Source organism: Typopeltis vanoorti, chromosome 21 (genome assembly GCF_054136105.1).
Source record: "Typopeltis vanoorti isolate ZY-2024b chromosome 21, IOZ_Tvanoo_1.0, whole genome shotgun sequence".
Taxonomy (NCBI): Eukaryota; Metazoa; Arthropoda; class Arachnida; order Uropygi; family Thelyphonidae; genus Typopeltis; species Typopeltis vanoorti.
Window position 1 is genome coordinate 85,342,876 of NC_143569.1, and position 14,832 is coordinate 85,357,707.

Here is a 14,832-nt window from a genome sequence, read left to right on the forward strand (position 1 = left end):
TTATTTAACAAAATTTAGTTTAATATAAGGCAGTGCTCATATGAAAGAATGTGACTGTTTTGTTATGAATGTTCTGAGCAAGTTTTCTTTTTAGCATATCTGAAATGGAATACTACATGTGTCTCATACTTGAGTGAATCAATGTTGGTTCATTGAGTCTGTACACTTGAGAGTGAAAGATGCAAGTTACCAAAGCATGTGAAGTTTTCATCTCTGTTACACGACAAGAAAAGAAATTACTTCTTACTATAACAAAAGCAATTCCCTTCATCTCTTCCTTCAGTAAAATAACATTCCAAGCCCTTGCTGAGCCTATATCAACAGTCTGATACCCATAACTACTCAAATTCTATACTCCAGAATTAATTCATGTTTCCTTTATATCATCTTATGTTCAATGAATCCAACAAATTCAGCCTTATTGGAAGTAAGTCCATATCCAATCAATTCAAAAAAAGGAAATACAAAAATCTGCAGTCAAACTATTGTTCCATTACTGTTGAGAGGATCAAACAAGAGCAATGGGATGATAACGTGACTACAGATTTCTATTTCTCTGTTTCTCCAGCAACCATCTCCTTCGCTACCTAACAAGTTTACCATATTCCCACAGGCTATAGACTCCATGGAGGCACCTGTGTAGCAAAAATAATAAATAATAATAATATAATCAACACTGTCAGCTCTAATATTACCACACGACACTATTCTCTTTTCCAGAAACAACAGAAATTAAAAAAAAAAGAGACTATCCACTAAATCAACAAGGTTAGACACACTTGTGACTTCTGAGTTAGAACTTTGCTGAGATTGGCTATGATAGCATGAATGACGAATATCAGTGGATATGACAGAACTTCACTGAAAGGCAATACTGCTTTGGTCACATTGTCAATTCCTTGGCAGATTATGGCACCAATAATAAATTTACGCATCTTGGAAAATAACAGACAGAATCATACTGTTATAAAAACATATAGCATAATAAAAGGATACTGTAATTAAAAATCAAATAATTCAGACAATCACTTATGTGTGCATGTGTAGAAGAAACTTAAATGATAAGTCAAGGAATGACAATTCTTCTTCTTATTGTGCCATCTTCTATCGAAGGTCAGCGACCATCTTGGCGAATAAATTGCGCTCCTGTGCTAATCTGAGCAGTTGTGCACTGCTCTTTCCTGTCCACGTCTTGATGTTGTCAAACCATGATATTCTTTTTCTTCCTCTAGTTCCTTTATAATTCTTCCTATCAAAATAGTTTGTAGAAGTTGGTATTTGCTGTTTCTCATGATGTAGCCAAGATATGATGTTTTTCGTTTCTTGATTATTTGTAAAAGATGTTTAGCTTTGCCAATGGATTTTAAGACATCTTCATTAGTAATTTTTTCTGTCCATGATATCTTTAGCATTCTTCTGTATAGCCACATCTCAAAGGCTTCGATTTTCTTGATGGTTGTCGCCTTCAATGTCCATGTTTCAACTCCATAGAGCAGAATAGACCACACATAGCATTTCAGCATTCAGCATCTGACTTCCATGTTTAGGTCTTTATTGCAGAATAGTGTTCTCATTTTCATGAAGGACTGCCGTGCAACTTCAATCCTTGTCTTTATATCTATTTCTGGATCCCACTGTTCATTAAGCCAGTAACCAAGATATTTATATCTTGACACTTGATCAATATTTTTCCCATTGAGTGTCAGTTTCATTGATGAGGCTGGATGTTTGCTGATGATCATGTATTCTGTCTTGTTGATGTTTATATTTATTCCCATTCTTTGGCTTTCTATGTATACTCTGTCAATAAGTTTTTGGAGATCCATAATATTATCTGCAATTAGCACGGTGTCATCTGCATATCGAAGGTTGTTAACAATCTTTCCATTTATTGCGATTCCCTCTGAACATTCTTCCAATGCTTTTTTAAAAATTACCTCTGAATATATGTTGAACAGGAGTGGTGAGAGCACACATCCTTGTCTCACTCCTCTTTTGATGTTAATATCACTGGTGGTAATGTTGTCTAATTGAACGGTAGCTGACTGATTCCAATACAGATTTGTTATTAGTCTTATGTCTTGTTCATCTAGTCTTATTTGTTGAAGGACTTCTATTAAGTTAGTGTGTCTGACTTTGTCGAATGCTTTTTCAAAATCTATGAAACACATAAAGACAGATTTCTGTTTTACTATGCATTTTTGTATCAATATTTGGGTACAGAAAAGGGCCTCTCTAGTACCAAAACCATTCCGAAAGCCGAATTGTGTTTCACTTAGAGTTTCTTCACTTTTTCTATAAATACGATTCTGAATTACTTTCAAAAATATTTTTAATGTTTGGCTCATTAGACTAATAAGTCAGAAGTGACCACAGGAATTTGCTTTGGGTTTCTTTGGGACAGTGATAAATGTAGATTTGAGGCAATCTGATGGAAATTCATCACTTTCATATATTTTATTAAATAGTTTTTCAAGAAGTTTGATGTTATCTGGTTCTATTAATTTTAAAAATTCTGTTTGCACACCATCTGGTCCACTGGCTTTTCCTGTTTTATTTGTTCGTATAGCATTCTCTATTTCGCATTTCATGATTGCTGGTCCTTGAATGTTATCTTTTATATTTATAGGCTTCTGTCTAGTATCATTGAAAAGTTCTGTTACATATTTTATCCAAATCTGTGCTTTATTCTCTTCTTCTAGAACTATTTTTCCATTTTCGTCTCTTAGAGACACTATTTGCTTTTTCCTCAGTTTTCCAGAAATTTCGTTGATTTTCTTATACAGATTGAAATTATCATGTTTCTTTTGAAGCAGTTCAATTTCAGTACATAAATTTTTCATCCAATTTTCCTTAGCTTCTTTTATTTTTTTCTTGATGATGTTATGCGTTTCTGTATACCTGGCAAGGTCTTTGTTTTTGTACATTCTTCTTGTATCAATAAGAGAAAGAATCTCATCTGTCATCCATTCCTGTTGTTTTATATTATTCACATAACCTACTTCTTCAATACTTGTTGTTACGATGGCATTCTTTAAGCTATTCCAAAGAGATTCCACACTTTTATTTTCTTCTATGTTAATCTGTTGTAATCGCAGGTTAAGCTGTGTCTTGGCACTTTTATTTATGTTCAGGTCTTTCAGTTTTTCTACATCAATTTTCTTTTTCTTCTTTTGAGATATCTGCTCTTTTTCTTCTGATGAGATATCTGCTCCAGGATAAGTCTTTGCACTCTTTATACTACTGTGGAATCTTTTATTTATCAGTATATAATCAATTTGATTTCTGACAATGTTATGTTGGTTATTTTGAGGCGATTTCCAAGTGTACAGTCTTCTAGGTGGAAGTTTAAACCAGGTATTTGCTATTGTTAGATCTTCTTCCTGACAGAACTGGACTAGGCGATCTCCTCTGTCGTTTCTGGTGCCTAAGCCATGTTCGCCAACAATTTCTCCATCACCCCCTCTTCCCACTTTTGCATTGAAGTCACCCATCACTATGTTTATATCATGTTTCTTTGTTAGGTTTTTAATCTCTTTTAGGTGTTCATAAAACTCTTCAACATCTTCTTCACTTTTGTCAGCTGTGGGTGCATATGCTTGGATGAAATTTATGTTAATGGGGTTTCCCTTAAGTTGTAACAGCATTATCCTTTCAGAAAATGGAATCCAATTTATTACTGATTTATTGATTTCTTCATCTACTATTACAGCTACACCATGTCGATGTTTGTTCTCATCATTCCCAGAGTAATACATTGTCGTATTATCTTGTTGACACTTTCCAGATCCTGGCCCTCTTGTCTCGCAAATTCCCAAAATCCGGATGCCCAGCCTCTTCATTTCTCTTGTAGCATTTCTTAATTTGCCAGCTTCATACAGAGTTCTGACATTCCAAGTTGCAATTTTAAAAGTGGACACCATTTTGAGCCCAGAGATTCTTCGCACCCATCCCATTTAAGGGACGCCGGGAACTTGGGGCCAATTGTAAGGGTTTGCTCGCCATGGTGGTTGTTCTGGAGATAAGGTAGAGCAGTAGTTTCTCCGTTTGCTTTCTGCTCTGCAGTATTAGACGTACACAATATAATCATATTGACATCTGCAAATCTCTGATCACAAGCTTTTCCGTCATCATTTGGCTTCAACCTTGTGTCAGTACTGACAATGCTGCTTCCCAATGTCAGGGGCAGTGACCCCAGCAGGTGCTTATTTAATGGTGGCACTACTCGCCATGTCACCGAGTTGTCATTGGGCTTTGTAAGGTTTTAAGTGAAACAGAGTTGCCACTTCTGCTCCCCCACGCCCTGATAGCTCAGTCGCTGTTGGTCCACGGCTGCTTATTTGCCAGACTGCTCTGCTTATATCGCAGCTAGCCTCCATATCTGAAGGCTGTTCCCCGATCCGCCACCTGGGGACGCACCCGGTAGTAGTCAGCTCTGCCCCAGGGGAATGACAATAAAACCATTAAATTAAAGATGCCAAGAAATTATATTCTTAGTTTCATCCTTTATCCAAGAGCAAAGCAAAAATATAATTTCGTGGCATCTTTAATTTTTCACTTCGATGTAACCCAAGTTACATCAAAGTGAAAAAAACTTTTTTACTTCATTTGGGTGCATAACATAACAAGAGAACAGCTATAAATAAGTTGCAAATTGATTGCCGACATTTGAAAGCAATTCTGGATACCACAGTGTTGATGAGCATGTTCACAAAGGCATGATCTTGAATAAGGCAAAGCTGGATAGATGAGGAGTAACAATCAGAGAGGTTATAGCTTAGGTTAGTATTAAGGTGGACCTGACTGAAGCAATTTCTGTTGATTCAATAATTCTTCTCTCAAGCTTCATAGCATCTAAAAATGTTTTAGAATTTGTTCCAGATCACTGGGTGAGTGATAGAATCTTCATCAGGGTTAGCAGAATTAAGAATGTGATCAGTGGCTCTACTTCTGCCACACGTGATGTTTCCCACATGCTCCTCTATGCATAGTTCAATGGATTTTTCCATCTGACTAAAATAGGGCATAGTGCAGTTACATCAAAGATGGTAAATAAACTGGATATTATAAGCTGTCAAGTTCAGCTGTACCAAGTAAGGAAAAGAGTTTGGTTCAAGCACAAGAAGTACGGATTTTATATTTTTGGAGAATTTCAGTAACTTCGGTAAAACTGAGCTGATATACAAAACCATTTCTATTATCTTCAATACAGGAAGCAGGTGGATTAAATAGCAGCTTATTAATAGTCTATTTACAACAACCATTCTTCTGAAAGGTTGTAAGAAGAAGAAACTTCTTTTCTTTGGTGATCTTCTTCACTTAGAAGAAATCACCAAAAGAACACTAGGAACAAGAAAGAACCATTAACTTCCAATGGTTCAGGAACTGTTTTAAGAAATACAGTCCATGACTCCAAGAAAACATCAATATACCTTTTTCCATAATCTTGGCTTCGATGGTCAGGAATTGATTACTTTTTCCTCAAAGGCATCTAAATATAAATTTGCCAATATAGGAGATAACAGGTCATAGCTAAGGTGAAGTTCAAATTTATAAATAGCATTTTTAAAAAGGAAGTAACCAGAATTTATGCAATGGTCAGGAGTGATAACTTTTTTTTAGTTATATTATCTTTTAAAAGAATTAATATCTCTTCTGTGGGCACATTTGTTATTGTAATTCCTCATCTTTTAGTCTAAGTTTTTTCTATTACGTCATATACCCAAGTAAATCCTTTGCATCAAATAGATCCCTCCTCCCACACACAAGAGCAGAGTAACCTGTAGATATTTTTCTAAAACAGCTGGAGATTGTAGTCCTTTGGAAATACTTCCACAGAACTGAGGCAAATGAAATGAAAGATGACTGAGATTAGTAGGTTCGGTGAGTATGCAGTTCAATTATAGAGGGTAGTGTAGTGCTGTTGCTCGAGTTGCTGTAGACCTGGCAGAAATGGGAGGCACAATGCTGGCCGGCCTGGTTGGCCAAGCGGTTAGCATATCTGCTCTCCAGCCAAAAGGTTGTGGGTTTGAATCCCACCATGGGCATGGATGTGGAAATACTAGCAGTAGTGCCAGGCAGTAGATTGCATTGGTGTAGTTGCGGTTAGTTGTAGATGGTGGACTGAGTGGTGGAGACGGAGTTGTAGAGTAGGTGTCCTCCTTCGATGAGTCTTTAGACTCCCTGGAGGTGTAATGTAATAATAATAATGGATGCTAGTTCTATTGTACAACAGCTATGGCAATATCTGTGGAAGAGACACAATGTGAAATCTAATCTTCTATCAGGCAGTGGCTGAGGGGAGTCTATGCGAGAGGCATCATTAATCAACTGATGTTTTTTTCTGAAGAGCATCACGAATTTTTAAGGTGATCTTAAATGTAACATCTCAAACATGAAAGCAATATTCCAAAGATGGGCAAATTTGAGATTTATACTGAGTAAGTATAAACTTCAAGGGCTGATTTTCTTTCCTATGAAACCTCTAAAAGCGACTTAAAACAAGCTATAAACAAACTGAAACTGAAAAAATCATCAGAGAATCAAAATTGCAACATGGAATGTGAGAACAATGAACAGATATGGAAAATTAGAAAATCGCATACAAGAAATGGACAAAGGAAAAATTGATATCATAGGGCTCTGTGAAGTCAGATGGGAAGGAATAGGTGATTTTTATAGTTTCATTTTCATTTCCCATACATCAAAAATACTTATGAGAATCTTAACACGAAGAATTGCATCTAAAGTGGAAGAATTTCTTGGAGAAGATCAGTTTGGTTTCAGGAAGGATAGGGGAACAAGAGATGTGATTGGACTGTTAAGAATAGCAAGTGAAAGAAGTCTAGAAGTGAATAAAAAAGTTAACATCTGTTATATAGATTTTGAGAAAGCTTTTGACTATGTGATGTAAGGGATAAGATCGTGGAAGTAATGGAAAAGATTGGTATAGATTGGAAAGACAGAAGGCTAATTATCTCACTATATATGAGACAAACTGCCATGGTGAGTCATATATGGTACAACAGAACCAGGTATCATTGGACGAGGAGTAAGACAAGGCTGTTCTCTGTCACCAATTTTATTCAACATGTATTCCGAAACAATGCTAAAAGAAGCACTGGAGAATTCAGAAGAAGAAATAAAGACTGGAGGTAGACAGATATTTGCAATAAGATACGCAGATGGCAAAGCATTACTATCAAACACTGAAACAGGACTACAACATCTGTTGAACAGATTACTGGAATCCTGTATCAATTATGGAATGAAAATTAACATCAGAAAAACAAAGGTGATGAAAATAGCAAGGAAAGAGGCAAATATAGATATCAGAATAAATGGGGGAAAACTGAATCAAGTAAAGACATTTAAATATCTAGGAAGCGTTATTAGCAGTGATGGAAGATGTAAAAGTGACATAAAAGCAAGAATAGCGATGGGAAGAGATGCCTTTAATAGAAGATGGAATTTATTCAAAAGTAAAATGGATAGAAACCTAAAGAAAAGACAAATAAAATGTTATGTGTGGAGTGTTGCCCTCTATGCAGCTGAAACTTGGACATTGAAGAAATTAAGATTTTGGAAAGCTTTGAGATGTGGATTTGGAGAAGGATAGAAAAATCAAATGGACAGATAAAATAACTAATGAAGAGGTCTTAAAAAGAGTAGTAGAAGAAAGAAGTCTGTTAAGGAGGATAAAAAGAAGCAAGGGAAACTGAATCGCACATATTCTGAGAGGGAATGGAATCATCAGAGATGCCATCGAAGTAAAAATAGACAGAAAAAGACCTAGAGGAAGAGTAAAGAAAACAATGCTAGATGACATGCTCGATGGAGACAGGTACACAACCTTGAAAGAGAAGGCTCAGAACAGAAGAGAGTGGAAGGAAAGTTTCTGCTACTAAAAGAAGAACCTGCTCAATTGCAGAATACTAAAGAAGAAGACTGAGTAAGTAACTGCTCAGAACAGTTCTTCTCTTCAAGTGAAAATGGATGCCAAGGCTTTTGGAAGCTGAGTATGCTACAGAAGTGACATGATTATGCCAGAAAAGGTAGGAAATAGTTGGGTCCAAGAAGAGAGATCTGGTCTCGACTGTTAAGCAGAGCATTAGCAAAGGTATCCGGAGAAGATTTAAGGGTTTTTTTACTGTTAAGGGCACTTATTACAGATGACCTTAAGATATTTAAGCACTCCAAAGCTTGTCATGTGAGTGAGATGAGTAGTGAATACTATCTGCAGCAAAACTATGAAGTGTTTGCAGTCAATGAGAGCAGGTCATCTATATCAACCAAGAAGATGAATGAAATGACAGCCCTGAAGAACATCTGCATTAACAGAGAATTTGAAGAAAGAATACCTTTGGCAAGGATGCCTCACAAAGGCATAAGAACCTGCCATGTGGTAGAAGGAATCATACAGGGTAGAATTTGGACAGTTAATACAGACTGTGGTTGCTGTGGCATAGATTTGGAGTTTAGTTCAGAAATAGAATATCAGGTTTGGATGTCTGAAGGTACTGATGCATATCATTTAAGTTAGTATACTGATGACACAAATGTTAGTGAAGTGGATAGGTAAGGTTTTTTTTTTTTTTGTAAGATTTTTAGTTTTTTTGCATTTTAGAGAGAGGTTTTTTTTTAACATGTTCGCTGCCAACTACGAGTATACTCTTAGTTGGTATATGATCCCCACAAGCCAGCTACGAGTATACTCGTATGATGCTTACTGCCAGCAACGAGATTACCCGTACTGACCTTGAAGAAGTGAAAATGCTTGGCGTGTGGAGCTAGCAGCAAAACTGAGTATACTCGTAGATGGTATATGCTCCTCACAAGCCAACTACGAGTATACTCATATGTCAATTACCGCCAGCAACGAGATTACCCGTACTGACCTTGAAGTGAAATTGAACTATGCCAAAGTAGCGTGGCAGCAAACGTGTTAATTTAACTGCAGTGATACTGTTACTTTTTTAGATTTACTCCCATTCTAGTTTTTTTGGAGCTGATGAGAAAAAGAGAAGAACATGCAGTGAGAGAAAATAGACCCTTGACATGTTGCCCATACAAGTAGTATCCAGTCTCCAAGAACCAAGAAAAGTCTCCAGGGAACACTGTCAAGCATGGACATGTACTGTCACCCAGACATGACCTGGTAGCAAGATTATGCACCAGGTGATCAGGAAGCCTCCTAAAATGCATTACCATCTGGTTTGGTCCCATAACTGATGGCTGGCTTACAGAACTGCTTTATACCAGAAGATGGGAGGAAGAGATCTGGAACTCTGCATATTGAAAGATTGGAGAGGGTACAGAAACCAGAACCCTTGCTCTAGAAACCATCATGGCAACAGCCACTTCAGGTGCCTAATAACTACCTAGTAGGTCTGGTTGGCACTTCTTCCAAACAGGAAGAAATAAATGCAGCAGCAGGAATACTCCCTGTTGCCAGAGCCCCTTAACAGAAGCAGGCCACAGCACAAGAAGGCAGAGTTGACTTGACTAGGAGAGGCTATATGTCGTGCATCACCGACCCATACTTAATCCATTTTCAGTGAAATCACGATTATAATCAAGTAAGAATAATAAACAGTCAGCTAACTTCCCAACAATGATAAGTAATCATAATAAACACCTTTAACTACAGAAGAATTGACTGGAAAGAGAAATAATGTGTGAGTAAGGAGAATAAGTTTCTTGAGTTGCTTAATGATAACTACTTTTACAGAGCATGTGGAAGAGGCTGCACAAGCAGTGCATCTGTTGAATATAACAGCTCATACAGTGATAAGAGAAGTCACATGCCAAAAAGTGATATGATTTTAAACATGGAAAGTGGCCAGGCAGGTGCAGATTTTGCTGAAAAACAGATGTGTGGAACTACAGAGTAGGACACAATGAACAAATTCAGGAAACAAGACTGGCAATCTTCTGTAGCATGAAGCTGCAGAAGGCAATGACAGTGTCCCTGAAGTCAGAGACAAACAGATTGGAAGTGAAATGAATAACCATGAAATTATGCAGCAGTTGTTGAAGATGTTATGGAGAAGGCATAAAACAAGGTGTACTCATTAGATGCATGATGTACAGGAAAGGAAACTGATTGTGTAATGAATGGGAACAAATTGGCATATGAAAAAAAAAAGATTGGGAGAGACAGAAAAGAATTAATTATATAATAGTATGACTAGCAGAAGAAAGGGTAAGTATGAAAGATTGATTAGTGCTCGCCATGGTGTTACTGGTGCTCTGGAACTCATCACAGATGGTCTGTGCCGACTGTAACCGGTTTTTGCATGTTACCTGCTTTAACACTCTCCTGTCCCTGTCAGTCATTTTCGGCAGCTGCCCTGGGCGTTTTTATGCATTAGTGATGCCAGAATGTCTCCATTTATCAATCACATCACCAACTGTTGATTTTGGATGCTCCAGTTGAGTGAGAATAACACATATGGACATGCGTGTGAGGTGTCATCATGGGCTGTCACATTGATGTGACAGCCCATGGTGACATCTGATGACACCTCTCTCTTGAAGTCACTAAGTTCACGTTGCATTGCCATACCACATATTCAAATGCTACGATAAAATACTGATTCCTATTATCTGTACACTGGTTTGTATGTTATTAACAAACCTGGAATGTTCCATAACTTCAAATAACAGGGCTGTCCAGACAATTATTGTATAATAAATTTAGTTTAATCCTTTATCCAAGTGTGAGCAAACAAAGTTTGCGCCTGAAAGTATCTTCAGGACTGGGTTAAGGTGATACAACACCTGGGCAACTCGTTGCAAAGGTGGAGCATATGAAATGTGGAACATATGGAAAGGTGGAGCATATGAAAACATGGCCCTTCCCTTAATGCATAACATTAGACATATCCGCAAGGAGATGTGTTTTGCATTATAGGAGATACTAAGATAGGAGTGTTGGTAGCTTGCTCCACCTTTGCAACGAGTTGCCCAGGTGTTGTATCACCTTAACCCAGTCCTGAAGATACTTTCAGGTGCAAACTTTGTTTGTTCACACTTGGATAAAGGATTAAACTAAATTTATTATACTCTAACCAAGTGGAAAATAAACTTTCAAGACAATTATTGGTAGTGAGAGAGAGAGAGAAACTATTTAATACATCGTTACAATCATTACAAAATGTGTTAAAAATGTAAAATTTAACTCAGCTTGAACATGCAAAAAAAAAAAAGAATTGAGAGCATTATAATTCTTTGTAGCATATTAAACAAATAACCATCATGGAATCAACCAGACAAATTTGTAACAAAAGCATAATAGTTTGTGGACTTTCACTGTTAACCTCCCTACCGGTCACTATCCACATTGGCCGGTAGGGAGGTTAACAGTGAAAGTCCACAAACTATTATGCTTTTGTTATCATATCTGTCAAATTGCACTTCTGATCCATGTTATTCATGGGTTTTAGAGTTTCGTATCCAGATTTAGCTCGACATCTATAGACGTCATGGCCAGTTGGATGTTAATGCAAAGCAAGTGTTTGATGCTAAGATGTCAGGAAAAAAAAAGAACCACATAAGACCAAGATCTAGGTAGACTGATTCATTCAGAAGTGCCTTAGAAGACCAAAATGTTAGAAATAAGTAACAGACTAATCTGGAGATGTAAAGTTAATCATGTGGTACTGTCAGGAAAGTACAGCTCTACACCCCTTGAAGATATATATACCAGGAAATTGATTTGCAACTCATCTGCAGCATCATAACAAAAACATTTCATTAAAGAAATTTTGTAATGTAAAAACTGTCTTAAAAAAGAAAATTCCAAAAAACAATTATGTGTTACAATTAAGCCAAACCATAGTTACTGATGAATAGAATTTTCGATGGAAGGAAACCAAACATTCAAGCTGTCTACATATATTTCAGATTATATTTTATTTTAAGAAATAAAATTATATTTTATTTTACACGAAATAAAAATGTCTTTCACTTTGCAAGCACACACCTATATAATTTTTTGAAAATAAAATAACACAAGAGGTGCCGCTTCAAAAATTCCACATATCTATACTAATAGTAAATTTATTTCATTTGAAATAGCAATGTTTTCCTCCTTTTTTTTATTTTTATTTTTTATGGAATAATCTTATTTACATCGCATGAACATGACAAACAGAACAGCCACACATTCTTGAAAGTGTCCTTAATCTCCATAAGCCAGTGTTTCTCAACCTTTCTAAGCCCAAGGACCAGTAAAATGCCTAAAACAATTCTACGGACCACTAAGTTACAGAGACGTAGCTGGGGGGGATCCGGCCCTGGCACCATTTTTTTGGGGTTGAAGAAATCTTGCCATACTGTCTATAAAACAGCAACTGAGTCATGAAAGAGACTGACAATATCATCGACAATTTTGCGAACAGAAAAGCAAGAAAAATAATATTTTAAAATGTTGAAATTAAAGTTTTACTTCAAAAATAAACAGTGTTTTTAATTTATTTCCCAATACAGCGTTTTGACTTTTTGTAATTTTTTAAAAACCTATGTAGGAATTACCAACATTTTGGAAAAAAATTGTGCCATTTATAACATTAAATCTAAAAGCATCTTTCGAATACATATTGAAACATAATTAAATTGGAAGTAAACGATTAAAAGTTTATCATCATTGAACAAAGTTTTAATTTTATTAAACAAATAAATAATATGATATAATTATGTTACTACTTACTTTTAATGGGATGGTTGAGCTTGGCTCAACCATGCAGAGTTGCTGGATATCTGGTTCAATATTGGTCAACTTCAGTCATAGATCAGCACACACACTAAGACAATTTCTGAATTTTGTTTTTATTTGAAGAAGCGATAAAAATCCTTTCTCACAAAGATAGGTTGTAGAAAACTGCATGACGATTTTCAATGCTTCTTCAGATAATTCAGCAAATTCACTTCTCACTGAAGGCGAGATCCAAAATCGAGCCAAACCAAGATCTAAGAATTGCATTTTAAGTCCACTGTTACTTGAAAGCTCAATCAACTGTTCTTTTTTCGATAACGAAAGGTCATTCCCATGACTGCAAGCCTGAAATGAATCGCAAGCCCACAGAAATTTCTTATAAGAGTTATTCGGAAAATATTTCAAAATTTCATTTCAGATCTTTTTGTTGATTCTAAGTTTCTGGAAACTTAGAATCAACAAAAAGATCATTTTCCACTAAAAAGGATTCTAATGTTGAAAAAGGTGCAAATTGTCTGTCTTTTACATAATTAATCCATAAAACCAGTTTTTTCCTCAAATGCCTTTATTTTGTTGTGGACATCAAGAACAGTTAAAGAATTTCCCTGAAAGGAGAGATTTAGTTCATTTAATTTCAAAAAAATGTCTGAAAGATTGGATAGTGTTGATAACCATATTTCTTCAACAAGGAGTGATGCAAAATCAGAATGAATTACGTTCATTTACAAATAATAAAACTTTGTGCCTTAATTGAAATAATCTTATTACTACTATACTTTACCCCTGGAAGCCAGCGAATTTCAGAATGAAGCAAAAGTTGTACATATATATTCAATGTCCGTTTCATCGCAGAGTACTGAAAATAACCTGTTATTTAACAGTCAAGCTTTAATAAAATTAACTAGCTTTATAGCGTTGTATAGCACAGTTTAAAATGATGGTGGCATTCCTTTGGAGGCTAATGCTTCCTATGTATTAAACAATGTATCCAATTCATATATGGAGCTACTTCCTTGACCATACAAACAATCCAACTATGCTTGCCCTGTAAGGGTGCGAGCTCCATCCGAACAGGAGCCTATACATTTTTCCCCACTGGATCCTTTTGTATATTATGTAATTACTATATTGTGAGTGTGAAATATTTCTTCTCCAGTTGTTCAGGATGGCAAAGTTCAAAAAACAGAATATCATCATGAATGTTGTTATCATGTGCATATCTTACGTAACATATTAACTGTGCATCATTTGTAACATCAGTAGTCTCGTCTATTTGTAACGCATAATAAGGGCTCTTCTTAACTCTTTCGATTAACTGAGATTCTACATCACCTGCCATATCATTAATTCTATAACTAACAGTGTCATTTGAAAGAGGAATCAAATCAACATCTTTTAATAACTTGTTGCCAAACATAGTTGTTACCCCATGTTTTATAGCTGGAAGTAGCAAATTTTCGGCAATAGAATGAGGTTTCCCTGTTTTCAGTACGCGCAAACTTAAGAGATAGGATGCTTCCAGTGCATTGCTATTAATGGAACCCATGGCCGAAACTATATCTTTCCCATGATTTAATGTCCCTAAGCGTCGCTGAAAAAAATTCAATTCGCTTATTTTTCACATCACAATATTTAGTTTCTAAATGTCGGAGTTTTGCAGGCTTCGTGCACTCGTTCGACAACACTTCATAGCACAAAACACATTGAGGTTTCTGTTCACTTTCATCTCCACACAAGTAAACAAGAATTCCAAATATGAACTGTTATATTTCCTACTGTATTTTTTCTTTGAACTGCTTGTTTCTTCTACTTTAATAGTATCAGATTTACTCGCCGTTACAACACGTATATCACAATTAGGGTTAGCTTCACCTGTTTCGTTTGTTCTTCTTTTCAAAGTCTTAGTTCTAAGCCACTTTTCCATAATTAAAAAACGTTTCCGAAAAATACATAAATACTGGGGTTAACTCACGATACAATTTGTTCAAGTATCACTTAGCACTTCTAAAGATATACTGAGTCTTGGTTGAAGGAGGGAAACTTTCAATAATAAAAATCAATAAACAACAATTGGTTGAAATGAGAATAACACATGTTCACTTCAAATCTGAGAA

The 14,832-nt window shown here is 36.0% G+C and overlaps 1 protein-coding gene across 1 annotated transcript in view; it reads right to left on the minus strand.

The window, feature by feature from the left end:
- The window catches only part of Spase25 (Signal peptidase complex subunit Spase25), an 81,283-nt gene that overhangs the window by 51,190 nt on the left and 15,261 nt on the right, over positions 1 to 14,832 (minus strand). The gene's annotated exons all lie outside the window — the stretch shown is intronic.